Source organism: Mastomys coucha, unplaced genomic scaffold (assembly GCF_008632895.1).
Source record: "Mastomys coucha isolate ucsf_1 unplaced genomic scaffold, UCSF_Mcou_1 pScaffold16, whole genome shotgun sequence".
Lineage (NCBI taxonomy): Eukaryota > Metazoa > Chordata > Mammalia > Rodentia > Muridae > Mastomys > Mastomys coucha.
This window is the reverse complement of record NW_022196898.1, coordinates 22,380,686-22,392,392: the sequence shown is the minus strand read 5'-3', so window position 1 is coordinate 22,392,392 and position 11,707 is coordinate 22,380,686.

Genomic DNA, 11,707 nt, shown 5'->3' with positions numbered 1-11,707 from the left:
ATCTGCTTTGATGTGGAGGTCCCTGATCCACTTGGACTTGAGCTATGTACAAGGAGAAAGGAATGGATAGATTTGCATTTTTCGGAGCTAACATGGGTTACTATAATATGGTGTTTTAATCAAGACCACCAAATAATCCCAGAATTTTAGTCTAAGAACAAGGGGCCTGCAGATCCTGCAGTGTGCAATTTAGTTTTGTATTGACAGGTGACAGTGAAGAAGAGAACAGAAGCATCTTCTTGGCATCTCTTCTTCACTGGGCATTAATACTTACACAAGACCTCCACCCTCTTTAAAGACTCATTTCCAAATGTCATTATATTGGTTTCTCCTTCACATGCAAGGAGAGAAAATAGTGTTGTTTATTTTTAAAATATTCAGGTTCCAGAGACTCATTATTAAATTCAAACTCCATGCTATTTTTGAGTTTAAAGATTTTAAGATATCTACAGTAATCTGCCCCAAGACTTGAATTAAAAGGATAGATAAGTCAGTGGAAAAGAATATAAAAATATCACAGAAATCTGAAAACAGTAGAAGGGAAAGTTGGGTAATGTTTCAATTTTCTGTTGTTTAAATAAAACAAAACCTGTGAAATTATGACTTTTTTTACCTCACATGTTTCCTGAGTAATCATTACTTCTTAGGAATAGAATCAAGGAATGGAAGATGTTTTATAACCTTAAAATAATTTTAAGGATGATTTTTCCTTTATTTAAAATAGTTTTTTCTCATATAATAAATCCTGATTATAGTTTTCCACACTCTATTCCTTCAATTCCTCCCCACAACCCCTCCCCTTCCAATCCATTCTTTCTCTGTGCCCTCTCTCTCTCTCTCTCTCTCTCTCTCCCTCTCTCTCTCTCTCTCTATTTAGAAAAGAACAGGGTTGTAAGTGATAACAACCACACATGACAATATAAAATATAATAATATGAAGCAAAAACTGCCATATTCAAATTAGACCTGTCAAACCAACAGGAGGAATAGAGTCTCAGTCCCAGAAACAGACCATCACCCTAAATTAGAGACTCACCCTTTCTCAGTCAGGAGTCATATAAAAATTCTAAACTAATAGCTATGGTATATACACAGAGGACCTGGTATTGGCCCATGTAGGCCTTGTACTTGCTCCTTCAATTACTGTAAGTTCGTACATGCCTTGCTTAGTTTGTTCAGAGGGCTTTGTTCTCCTGGTGACCTTCATCCCCTCTTGCTCTTACAATCTTTCTGCCTCTTCTTCTGCCAGATTCCCTGAGTTCTGAGGGAGGGATTTGATAGAGAGCTGTAATGTAGACTTTTTCTTTGCATAATGTCTGGCTCTGGTCTCTGCTTTTGTTCTCATCTTCTACTACAGGAAGTTTTTAATCATGATAATTGGATAAAACTTTGATCTGCAAGTGTAGCAGAATGTCATCAAGAATCATTTTATATTAATTATTTTTTAAGATTAGTTGGTTTTACCCTCATTCTCCAGGCTATCTAGTCTCTGGTTCTTGGTTACCTGAGCAGTGCCATGAATGAATTCATATCTCATGGAATGGACCTATGTCAAATCAGACACTGGTTGGCTACCTCCACAAGTTCTGTGCCACTGTTGCCCTAGTATATCTAACAGGCAGGACAGATTGTAGGTCAAAGGTTTTGTGGCTGAGTTTATGTCAATATTTCTCTGTCAGTAGACTGCAGAATATCTCTATGTATTAAAGAGACTAGATCATAGAGTTTAAAGTTCTGCATAGCTCATCTTCTCCATATTCAATTAGTTGTCTAGATATTGTCCTCAAAAATGGGGCCTTCTGTCAGTTTGTTATAGCAATAGGCTGGGTTGCTTGGGTATTTGCATAGGACCTCTTTGACCAAACTTTTAGTTGAATGTACTCTAATCCCTCCAATGGAAGCCTCACCATGCTACTAGTGATGGCCAGTTGACCCTCCTTATCTCCCCATTACTGGGAATCCTCATTAGGATCATACCTTCATAGATTTCAGGAAGTTTCCACTGTACCCGATTTCCACACCATCTCCCAAATGCCTCCAAATTCCAGCTATTTCTCCCTTTACTCTCTCCTTCCACTCAATCTGTCCCTATTTAAAAACAATTTCAAGAACACATCAAAATGATCATCCATCTTGATCAAGTACACTTCATCCCAGAGATGCAAGGATGGTTCAATACATGGAACTCAATCAGTGTAATTCACTAAACAAACTCAAAGAAAAACCTTATGATCATCTCATTAGATTCAGAGAAAGCATTTGAAAAAAACCCAACACCCCTTCATGATAAAAGTCTTGAAAGACCCCCAGAACTGTGGAGATCCTTACTCAAGTCTCGGGATGATGCGACCACCCAATGACTCACGAGAGACCGAATTTCTGCAATCACATGAGGTTTATTGGGGATACCGGTACCGGGGTTGATCTCATGACCTTGTCGGTCAGAGGAGTTCAACCCCAGGGTCAATCTCGTGACGATGCTGGCCAGTGGAGTTCAACCCCGAACACAAGAAGTGAGGAGTATTTAAGGGAAAGACCACAAGCTGGGGGCAGGGAGAGGGTTACCAAGGAAACATGACAAAATCAGCGGAAACTTTCAGAGGGACCCAACCCAAGGTTTTCAGTTAGAGAGGGGAACACATTCATTCTAGGAATGTAATCTTCATCTACGGGTCGGGTCGGCAGGGTGGAGAGTCTCATAAACCACTAGACCTTCATTCTTAGTTCCGCCCTCATTGTGGATCATTCAGGAGGGGCAGGTATCAGGAACTAGAGCCCTGAGGCTCTGAGTTAGCCAGGTTCCTGGAACTAGCCAGTCTACATTCCTGGCTGGCTACAGTGGCCCTCCATGTCCTTTTAGGTAAAGGTTATACACCATACATTTCTATTAAATGCCCTCATTTTAAATTCTAAGATTCTCTAGCCTTTCAGTCTTAGAAAGATCAGGAATTCAAGGCCCATACCTAAATATAGTAAAAGCAATATGCAGCAAACCAGTAGCCAGCATCAAACTAAATGGAGAGAAACTTGAAGCAATCCCACTAAAATCAGGAGCTAGACAAGGCTGCCCACTCCCTCCCTACTTATTCAATATTGTACTTGAAGTCCTAGTCAGAACAATTAGACAACAAAAGAAGGTCAAAGGGATATGAATTGGAAAGGAAGAAGTCAAATTATCACTATTTGCTGATGATATGATAGTATACTTAAGTGACCCCAAAAATTCCACCTGAGAACTTCTAAACCTGATAAATAACTTCAGCAAAGTAGCTGGATATAAAATTAAATCAATTAACTCAAACAAATCAATAGCCTTCCTCTATACAAAGGATAAACAGGCAGAGAAAGAAATTAGTGAAACAACACCTTTCACAATAGTCACAAATAGTATAAAATACCTTGTTGTGACTAACTAAGCAAGTAAAAGATCTGTATGGCAAGAACTTCAAGTCTCTGAAGAAGGAAATTGAAGAAGATCTCAGAAGATGGAAAGATCTCCCATGCTCATAGATTGGCAGGAGTAATATAGTAAAAATGGCCATCTTGCCAAAAGCAATCTACAGATCCAATGTAATCCCCATTAAAATTCCAACTCAATTCTTCATAGACTTGGAAAGAGCAATTTGCAAATTCATCTGGAATAACAAAAAATCTAGGATAGTGAAAACTATTCTCAAAAATAAAAGAATCTCTGGTAGAATCACTATCCCTGACCTTAAGCTTTACTACATAGCAATTGTGATTAAAACAAAAAACAAACAAACAAACAAACAAAAAACTGCATGGTATTGGTACAGTGACAAGCAGGTGGATTCATCGAATAGACTTGAAGACCCAGAAATGAATCCAATTGCCTATGGTCACTTGATTTTTGACAAAGGCAATAAAACCATCTAGTGGAAGAAAAGACAGCATTTTCAACTAATGATGCTGGCTCAACTGGCAGTTAGGATGCAGAAAAAATGTAAATTAATTCATTCTTATCTCCTTGTACAAAGCACAAGTCTAAGTGGATCAAGTACCTTCACATAAAACCAGATACCCTGAAACTAAAAGAAAATAAAGTGGGGAAGATCCTCGAGTACATGGGCACAGGGGAAAATTTCCTGAACAGAACACCAATACCTTATGCTCTAAGATCAAGAATTGACAAATGGGATCTCATAAAATTACAAAGCTTCTGTAAAGCAAAGGACACTGTCAGTAGGACATAATAGCAACCAACAGATTGAGAAAAGATCTTTACCAATCCTATATCTGATATAGGGCTAGTATCCAACATATACAAGGAACTCAAGAAGTTAGACTCCAGAGAACCAAATAACCCTATTAAAAAATGGGGTACAGAGCTAAACAAAAAATTATCAACTGAGGAATACTGAATGGCTGAGAAGTACCTAAAGAAATCTTCAAATCCTTAGTCATCAGGGAAATGCAAATCAAAACAACTTTGAGATTGTACCTCATACCAGTCATAATGGCTAAGATCAAAAACTCAGGTGACAGCTGGAGAGGTTATGGAGAATGAGGAACACTCCTTCATTGCTGGTAGGATTGCAAACTGGTACAACCACCTTGGAAATCAGTGTGGCAGTTCCTCCAGAAATTGGACATAGTACTACCAGAAGACTCAGTTATATCCCTCCTGAACCCAGAAGATGGTCCAACATGTAATAAGGACACATGCTCCACTATGTTCATAGCAGCCTTATTTATAATACCCAGAAACTGGAAACAACCCAGATGTCCTTCAACAGAGGAATAGATGCAGAAAATGTGTGGTACAATTACACAATGGAGTACTACTCAGCTATTAAAAAACAATGGATTTATGAAATTCTTAGGGAAATGGATGGATCTGGAGAATATCACAAAAGAATACACTTGGTATGCACTCTCTGATAAGTGGTTACTAGCCCAGAAGCTCAGAATACCCCAAGTATATCCACAAACCCCAAGAAACTCAATAAGGAGAAAGACCAAAGTATGGATACTTCATTCCTTCTTAGAAGGGGGAACAAAATACTCATGGAAGGAGTTGCAGAGACAAGCTATGGAGCAGAGACTGAAGGAAGGATAATCCAGAGACTTCCCCACCTGGGAATCCTTCCCATATTCATTCACCAAATCCAGACACTATTGTAGATGCCAGCAAGTCTTGTATGACAGGAGACTGATATAGGTGTCTCTTGAGAGGCTCTCACAGTACTCAACTAATACAGAAGTAGAGGATTACAGCAATTCATCAGACTGAGCACAGGGTCCTCAATGAAGGAGCTAGAAAAAGGACCCAAGGTGCTAAAGTGTTTACAGCCCCTTAGGAAGAGCAACAATATGAACTAACTAGTACCCTCAGAGCTCCCAGGGACTAAACCACCAACCAAATATTACACATATTGGGACTCATGGCTCCAGCTACATATGTAGCAGAGGATGGCCTAGTCGGTCATCAATGGGAGGAGAGGCCCTTGGTCCTGTGAAGGTTCTATGCCAGGGACAGGAATTGGGAGGGGGTCGTTTTGTGAGCCGGGGGAGGGGGGAGGGAAGAGTGTTTTTTTTTTTCCCTGAGTGGAAAATGGGAAAGGAGATATGATTTGAAATGTAAACATCCAATTAAAAAAAAACAATAAATTTGAGGGCCAAGATTAATTAGTAAAATCCTATTAAATTCAAATGCATTATTTACTGGCACAATGTGAAGACTAATAGCTTGATTTAATTTCCCATTGCCCATTTCACAAATAAAATTGTAAAAGATTCCAGGTATTCATATCAAGATATGAATATAGACATGTAGTACTTGGGTTGTAGTTGAAAATGGGATTTCTGTATTCTCTTCTCCAAAACAGCCTGTAGAAATAAATGTCTCCATCCAACCTATCGAAACCCATGTCTTATTTGCATAGTATGGACTTTTCAATTCTTGCACTATTAGTTAGGTGTAGTTCTGCCTATAATTTTCTACATTGCATGTCCCAATAGGATCTTACTCTCTAATGTGAGTCATGAATTGTATACTCATAGATGCAAGCATCACCAACAGAATACAAAAGATAGAAGAGAGAATCTCAGAAGCAGAAGACACCATAGAAAACATTGACACAACAGCCAAAGAAAATGCAAAATGCAAAAAGTTCCTAACCCAAAACATCCAGGAAATCCAGGACACAATGAGAAGGCCAAACCTAAGGATAATATGTATATAAGAGAGCAAAGATATTCAACTTTAAGGGCCAGTAAATATCTTCAATAAAATTTTAGAAGAAAACGTCCCTCACCTAAAAAAGAGAAGCCCATTAACATACAAGATGTCTACAGAACTCCAAATAGACTGGACAAAAAAAAATTTATCCCATCACATAATAGACAAAACACCAATTGCACAAAATAAAGAAAGAATATTAAAAGCAGTAAGGGAAGAAGGTCAAGTAACATATAAAGGCAGACCTATCAGTATTACACCAGATTTCTCATGAGAGACTATGAAAGCTATACAATCCTGTGCTGATGTCATACAGACTCTAAGAAAACACAAATTCTAGCCCAGGCTACTATACCCAGCAAAACTCACAATTAACATAGATGGAGAAAATAAGATATTCCATGACAAAAACAAATTCAGACAATATCTTTCCACAAATCCAGCTCTACAAAGTATAATTGATGGAAAACTCCATCACAAGGAAGGAAAATACACCCTAGAAAACATAAGAAAGTAGTCATTCAACAAACCCAAAAGAAGATATCCACACAAACACAATCCCACCTCTAACAACAAAAATAACAGGAAGCAAGAATATTAAGATATTCCTTAGTGTCTCTTAATATCAATGGAATCAATTCCCCAATAAAAAGACATAGACCAACAGACTGTATATGTAAACAGGACCTGCCTTTTGCTGCATACAGGAAACTGACCTCAGTGTCAAGGACAGACACTACCTCAAGAGTTAAGGGCTGGAAAACTATTTTCCATGTAGATGATACCAAGGAACAAGCTAGAGTAGCCATTCTAGTAGTGAATAAAATTGAATTTGAACCAAAAGTTATCAAAAAAGATAAGGGAGAGTCATGAATTTAAAAGCCTTCTAATGAGTCACAAGTCACATGCAGATGATATCGATTGTTTCTGGTTTCAGCCACTTCTAGCTAGTATCTTCTGGGGACAAGAAGATGACATGGAGTTTCTAGCCTTCACAATTCAATTAGTGCAATTTGCAAACTTCTTGTACTCACATGTGTAGCGGATTGTCTTCTGCTTTCTTCTAGAATCTGTCAAATTGACAATTAATTCCAACCATTACATTTGGGTATTACTGTTGAGAACTTCTTGAGGTATAATATACCAAGCAGGATTTGAAAACATGAGCTTTTCTGTCACATAATTTGCCCTCAGGCAGCAGATTATCTTTTATTTTTCATAATTTTATCCTGTCATGAACCTGGTTAAGATGATAACTTTATTCCTCATGATCTTTCCTGCCACTGTAATAAATATTAACATTCTCTGTTTTAATGTTTTATACATTGATACACACATTAATTAATTAATATTTTTTACTTTTTCTATTTTTTTTACTGTCCAGTTGTTACTCTCCTCCTAGTCCACCCTCCCACAGTTCCTCATCCCATTCCTCCTCTCCCCTGACTCCAAGTGGATGTTTCCACCCCCAGACTACCATACCCAGCCATGTCTCCCCACTCCCTGGGGCCTCAAGTCTCACAAGGGTTAGGCTCTTTTTCTCTCACTGAGGCCAGATCAGGTAGTCTACTTCTGTATTTGTGTCTGGGGTCCTTCTACCAGCTAGTATATGCCACCTTGTTGGCAGCTCAGTGTCTGAGATATCTCAGGGGTCTGGTTTAGTTGAGACTACTGGTCTTCCTATGGTGTTGCCCTCCTATTCAACTTCTTCCAGGCTTCTGCATGAGCCTCAAAACTATGTAGCAATCACAATTATGTTAATTTGAAAAAGAGACTAATAAAATAGCTACATTAATTGTGTTATCACTGTGGACTTTGTTCTTCAACTCATATCTTGCTTATCAGTAGTTTGATAGTAGAAATACAATACTCCACTTAGTTGAAACTCATTGCTCAGTTACCTGAAGGCAAATCCCATTCACAGTATCTGATAACAATTTCTAATCCTAGGTCCTCTATGAAAACACCAAATATTACTGACCACTGAGCTATGCTCCAGAACCTAAGTTATACATTTTGATTACCTATTGTATACTCTTTTCTCCAATCTCCAAACTGTGTAGTGTCTGGCAAAAAGAATTTTTCACTGGTGTACTCCTAACTCTTCAAAGAACACTAAACAGTGGGTAAGTATTCAGAACAATTTGGGGAGTGAATCAAATATCTCTGACACTTGAGGTTTGTAGGTTTGCCTCCATTTTATATGAAGTAGGAAGTTATTAAACTCAGACAGCACAGTTTCTCCATAAAGACAATAATCTAAAGAGCAAGGCTGCATTCTATCTTGCTTTGGTACTCTTATAGTGTGGGGATGGCCAAACAAAAAGTATTTTCTTGAACTTATGGCTATTACTTTTTTAGACACCCCTGGGGTACTCTATTTCCCACTTGTTCTCCATTTATAATGATAAATATTGGCCTGGACAGATGACTTCATTGTTAAAAGTGCACCAATGTGGGCTGGAAAGATGGCTCCGTAGTTAAGAGCAGTGACTGCTCTTCCAGAGGTCCTGAGTTCAATTTCCACCAAACAAATGGTAGCTCACAACCATCTGTAATGGGATCTAATACCCTCTTCTGGTGTGTCTGAAGACAACGACAGTATACTCATAATAAATAAATAAATAAATAAATAAATAAATAAATAATTCTTTTTTAAAAACTGCACTGTTATTCCACAAGACAAGAGAACAAGAGTCTAATCCCAGCATTCACTTGGAGGCTCACACCAACTGTGTGTCCAGGTCCAGGGAGTCTAATGCCCTCTCTCCTGGCTGTGTACACTGCCTGTACCATGCCCTTATAGTCTGAACGTACATACTGGTAAAACAACCATATTCATTCATATGTTTCTAAATTAAAAATAAAATAAAATAGTAAATATTGAAGAAACGAGTGTTTACCTTGTCAATGATGACGTTCTACATCCAATTAATCATATGATAAAGTTTAGCTGACAGAAGAAGTATTCTAAATCCTGTACTATTATAATACAGAAATCATACATTTTACACATTGAAAATAAAGTTTCTTGCTATTTGGTTCAATGCATGCCATTCCATGTATAGGTTTAAAATAAGATTTCATCAAATATTGATAATTATTGAAATAGATTTTTTCTTAAAATGGCAAGCTGTTATTTACTAAGAAAAATTGGAAATGAAATGTTACACATCCCATGTCTAATTTTATATTTAAGAATGAAATACCTTTAAAAAAATAATGAAATACCATGAGACATCCAAACACTGTACAGTTGTTTTTGTTATTGTTTTGTTTGTTTTGGTTTGGTTTTTGTTTTTTCTTTCTTTGTTTTTAATGCTTTGAAATACGGCTTTATAAATTTAGGCAAATTCAAAACACAGCAATTAAAGTCTCATAAATTAGAAGGCTTATGTGTAGAAGCCTTAAACTTTGATATATTTTAATGCTTAATTGTGATAAATAGAAAAATGACCCGTATACATGGGTAAAACCTAAAACCTGTGAGCATATAAGTTTATATGGTGTTTAAAAAAAAGGTTATCAGGGTTGGGGATTTTCTACCAAACATATCAAGATGGAGAGATAATAATTGAGAGAATTTTTTGAAGATAATCAGAAGAATTTTAAGGACTTTAGAAGTAGAGAAAGAAAAGAGAGTTCTTTGGAGATCAAAAATTTTCCGCCACACACACACATACATACATACATATACTCACACAGGAAAAGGAATACATACATTCACACATAGACACATACATTAACACATTCACACATCTGCATGCATATGTACATACATCAATACATACATATACCTCATATATATTTATATATGTATAAATATACATACACAGATATGTACAAAAACACACACTACACATGCACACATGAACACACACACGCATACACATTACAAACATTTTGTAGAACAGAAAATGTCCAAAATTAAATTTCCTGCTGCAGTACCAGAGTATGCTGTTCTTCTGACACTTTGAGTTTTATTATTCACACTCCTTTCAGAATTCTGTCATTTAAAGCCAAAGCATGGGCTGTTTATGTGTACTATTACTGTTTTGATTATATATGTGTATAGTTAATATTTTGTACATGGTATTCTTATTTTCAAAGTCTGCAAGTGCACAAAATTAAACATGCTAACAGAGTACCATATTTTGATAAGTTTGCATCACAGAATGTCTATACATACACAAATCGTTTACATATTTGTTATTTGGAAGTATTTTCATATTTTGGAAACATAACTGTGCCTCGTTGCTTTCTACAGAAACCCTACTATCACTCTACTGTGAAGTATAGTAGGAGAATTTTTCCTCATGGGTATAAAGTAGCATTTATCATTTATATTTGTCATTGTATAAGACCTCTGTGTCTTTACTTAAAAGCTACTTTATTTTTATATACTTTTATGGTAACAATTGAAAACAAATTATGTACTGAAAAGATATAACATGAAATGACACAAGGCTGCTATTCCACTACTGATGATCTATTATATTCATCTATAACATATCTATATATACATATATATAATTTCAATATATAATTGCATATAGTATATGAGCACACAGAATAAGAGAATTATTCATGCTATTTTCAGATAATTAATTTAGAGTGATATTTCCCATCTCTGCTTTTTTTATTTTTTCTCCCTGTCCCCTCTTTGAACCATTTTGTCCTTTCCTCCCATTCATTTATTCTTCTTTCCACATTTTTGGCCTGCATCACATACTATACATACCTCCAATGCTTGCAGAAAGCCCTACCCCCTATAATGATGATCCCCTTCCTTCTCTATCCATACTTACTTCTATATGAATATACATTTGTAATTAGAATCTATGACTTATATATGTGAAAAATCATATACTATTGCTCTTTCTGAGCTTAGTTTAGTTCACCTACTATGATATTTCCCACTTCCATATATTTTCCTAATATTTTCACATTTATTTTTCTTTATGGCTGTTTGAAATTGTATTATTTATATTACTCTATTTTCATTATTCATTCATCTTTTTATAGATGTCAAAGCTGATTCCTTTGTTACTGCCAAATAAAGCAATAGTAAACAATGATATGACAGTGTCTCTGTGATAGAATATAGAACATTTTGGAGGTAATTGTCTAGAAGTGGTATAGCCAGGTTATATAGGAATTCTTTTTTTAAAGAATAATTTATTTATTATATTTGTACGTATACTGTAGTTGTCTTTAGACATCCCAGAAGAGGGCATCAGATCTCATTAGGGATGGTTGTGAGCCACCATGTGGTTGCTGGGATTTGAACTCAGGACCTTCAGAAGAGCAGTCAGTGCTCTTACCCGCTGAGCCATCCTTCCAGCCCAAGGAATTCTATATTTTAGTTTTTGGAGAAATAATCACACTGATTTCCATAGTGACTATGTTAGTTTACAGTCATATCAAAACATATATTTCAGTTTTTTCTTTGAAATTTTTATATATACACCCAGTGCACTTTAATATATCTAATCCTCACTCCAA